This window comes from Cervus elaphus, chromosome 5 (genome assembly GCF_910594005.1).
Source record: "Cervus elaphus chromosome 5, mCerEla1.1, whole genome shotgun sequence".
Taxonomy (NCBI): Eukaryota; Metazoa; Chordata; class Mammalia; order Artiodactyla; family Cervidae; genus Cervus; species Cervus elaphus.
The window spans coordinates 134,341,126-134,344,862 of NC_057819.1; positions in this window are offsets into that span (position 1 = coordinate 134,341,126).

Below are 3,737 nucleotides of genomic sequence, written 5' to 3' on the forward strand. Positions count from 1 at the left end.
AAATGGAGTAGCCCTCATAGTCAACAAAAGAGTCTGAAATGCAGTACTTGGATGCAGTCTCAAAAACGACAGAATGATCTCTGTTCATTTCCAAGGCAAACCATTCAATATCACAGTAATCCAAGTCTATGTCCTGACCAGTAATGCTGAAGAAGCTGAAGTTGAACCGTTCTATGAAGAACTACTTCTAGAACTAACACCCAAAAAAGAGGTCTTTTTCATTATAGGTGACTGGAATGCAAAAGTAGGAAGTCAAGAGATATCTGGAGTAATAGACAAATTTGGCCTTGGAGTACAGAATGAAGCAGGGCAAAGGCTACTAGAGTTTTGCCAAGAGAACGCACTGGTCATAGCAAACACCCTCTTCCAACAACTCAAGACTTTACACATGGACATCACCAGATGGTCAATACCGAAATCAGATTGATTATATTCTTTGCAGCCAAAGCTGGAGAAGCTCTATACAGTCAGCAAAACAAGACTGGGAGCTGACTGTGGCTCAGATCATGAACTCCTTATTGCCAAATTCAGGCTTAAATTGAAGAAAGTAGGGAAAACCACTAGATCATTCAGGTATGATCTAAATCAAATCCCTTACAATTATACAGTGGAAGTGACAAATAGATTCAAGGGATTAGATTTGATAGAGTGCCTGAAGAACTATGGATGGAGGTTCGTGACAGTGTACAGGAGGCAGTGATCAGGACCATCCCCAAGAAAAAGAAAAGCAAAACAGCAAAATGGCTGTCTGAGGAGGTCTTACAAATACCTGTGAAAAGAAGAGAAGTGAAAGGCAAAGGAGAAAATGAAAGATATTCCCATCTGAATGCAGAGTTCCAAAGAATAACAAGGAGAGATAAGAAAGCCTTCCTCAGTGATCAACGCAAAGAAATAGAGGAAAACAATAGAATGGGAAAGACTAGAGATCTCTTCAAGAAAATTAGCGATACCAAGGGAATATTTCATGTAAAGATGGGCACAATAAAGGCCAGAAATGGTATGGACCTAACAGAAGCAGACGATATTAAGAAGAGATGGCAAGAATACACAGAAGAACTATACAAAAAATGTCTTCATGACCCAGATAACCGTGATGGTGTGATCACCCACCTAGAGCCAGACATCCTGGAACGCAAAGTCAAGGGGGCCTTAGGAAGCATCACTACAAACAAAGCTAGTGGAGGTGATGGAATTCCAGTTGAGCTAGTTCAAATCCTAAAAGATGATGCTGTGAAAGTGCCGCACTCAATATGCCACCAAATCTGGAAAACGCAGCAGTGGCCTCAGGACTGGAAAAGGTGAGTTTTCATTCCAATTCCAAAGAAAGGCAATGCCAAAGAATGCTCAAACTACTGCACAACTGCATTCATCTCACATGCTAATAAAGCAATGCTCAAAATTCTCCAAGCCAGGCTTCAACAGCAAGTGAACCGAGAACTTCCAGATATTCAAGCTGGATTTAGAAAAGGCAGAGGAACCAGAGATCAAATTGCCAACATCCCTTGGATCATCGAAAAAGCAAGCGAGTTCCAGAAAAACATCTACTGCTTTGTTGACCACGTTCCCAGAGGGCGGGGCTGGAGCCCGGAAACACACCTGAGGCAGGTTTAGGTCCGGGGAGGCCGCTGAAACAGGGGCCGGGCAGGAGAGCGGGGGCGGCCTGGCTGCGCTGAGCCTGAGCGGCCGGGACGTCCGTGGGATGGGATGTGTTAGCCGAAGCGGCTTGGGTGGAGTTCAGGAGGTGGAGCCCGGCCGCCCGCTCGGCACGGCGGCGGCGCCATCTGGTGTCCGGAGCTGGCACCTGCAGGCTCTGTTCACTCTGCGTCCGCAGGGGCAAGCCAGCCAGTGCTTCCCACGCCCCTGCCATTCCCAGGGCTCGGCAGGTATGCGCAACTCCTCAGTCAGTCAGGAAAGAACCCCCAAATAAGCAAATAGATAAATATCTCCCAGCCTCACGTGTATCTGTATGTGTGTGCACATGTTTTTTGCTACATCCCGGTACTTCTTGTAATATTAATATTTAATTTTTTTCCTGTAAATCAACTTCCTTATCTACTAAAGTGCATTTCATTTAAAACAAGAATCTTAGTCAACTTCACACAGTACATGGAAATCCAGTATCAGGCACAAAAGAAGTCGAAAGGTACGGCCAAGGTGAAGCCATGGAGCATGGAGCCTGTGGCTGAGTCTGGTCATGTCCAGCCGCCTCCTGAGGACTCTGGATGCCTAGCCTTTCTCTGCTAAGGGGGCAGGTTAGCAAGTGTGGCTGGGACGTCAGAGCTCCAGAAGCACATGCCTGTGTGTGTGCTTCTCCAGGCCTGGCATCTTCAGAACAAACACTGGAAACGGCTTTGGTGACCATAAACAAACCCCTGGCCTGAGGCCCTAGGAGGTCAATTGAGTGAAGCGGAACCAGAAACTAGATCTCCTTTTCTGCACCCGGGGATACGACTGTTCCATCCACTGAAAGCAGCTTTAAAACATGTCCAAATGATATGTATGACTTTTTGGGTGCTTTTTACTAAATTTGTGCTTTATGATTTGGTGGTCAAGGGGAAAATAAAGGAGACTTTATGATCCCAGTATAATTTTTTGCATTTATACATTTTTCATTTCTTCTTAGTAGCAATTTTCTTAGAGCAGTTTAGGCTGACATATATAAATAAATTTCAAAGTAAAATTTTCAGGAACGTTGTCAAAAGCAGTTCTTTTGGATTCTTCTCTCATCCTCATTCCTGGTCAGTCTATAGTAGTAGAGTCTTTCTGATCCTCTTGGGGATTGTGGATAGGGTAGCTGGGTGAGGCTGCCAGGGTCAGATGTCGTCCTAACTAGTCACCAGCCAGCTCCCATTCCTGGCCCAGTTGCTCCATTTCCAAAAGCAAAGGATCTGCTCACTAAAGTCTGACTGGGAATAAGATCAGGAAACACTGACCCGGCCTACAAGGTCAGGAAGCTGAAGCTGAGATTCGGAAGGCTGAAGGAAGCCAGCGGTAACTTATCTGAGCTTGCATGGTGAGGGGTGCACATCCAGACCAAGACTGGCTCGTTCCACTTCCTCTGGGGTTCTCCACAGAGGACCACAGACCCTGTGATCTTCAGCCCGGAAACGAGATTTCTGTCCGCTCCTCTGTCTGCCCAACTCTGTTCTGAAAACACAGAATCTAAAAGGACTGTGGCCTTGACTTCTCGGTGGGGGAGGCGAGAATCAAGGTCTGCCTGTGTACAGACACTTGTTCTGTGAAATTGCGTAGATGCTGCTGTGATGAATCAGCCACAGGTATGTTCCAAAACACTGCAGAATTTGTAGTAAGTCTTGGTGGGTTCTGTGCATTCTCCATTGGCGTGAATTTCACAGAACAAGTGTCTGTACACAGGCAGACCTTGATTCGTTGCACTTCACTTTTTTGTGCTTCTCAGACATTCCGGGTTTTTGTTTTGTTTTGTTTTATACAAACTGAAGGTTTGTGGCAACCCTGCTTCGAGCAAGTCTATAGACAATTTTCCACCAGCGTTTGTTCACTTCGTGTCTCTGTGTCACATTTTGGTGAGTCTCCCCATGTTTCAAACATTTTCATTATTATTTTACTTGTTTTCTGTGAGCACTGATAATTGATGTTACCATTGCAAAAAGATTAATCTCTGCAGAAGGCTCAGATGATGGTTAGCATTTTTCGGCAACGAAGTATTTTTAAATTAAGGTATGCAAGTCTTTTTTAGACATAAAGCTATTGCACAC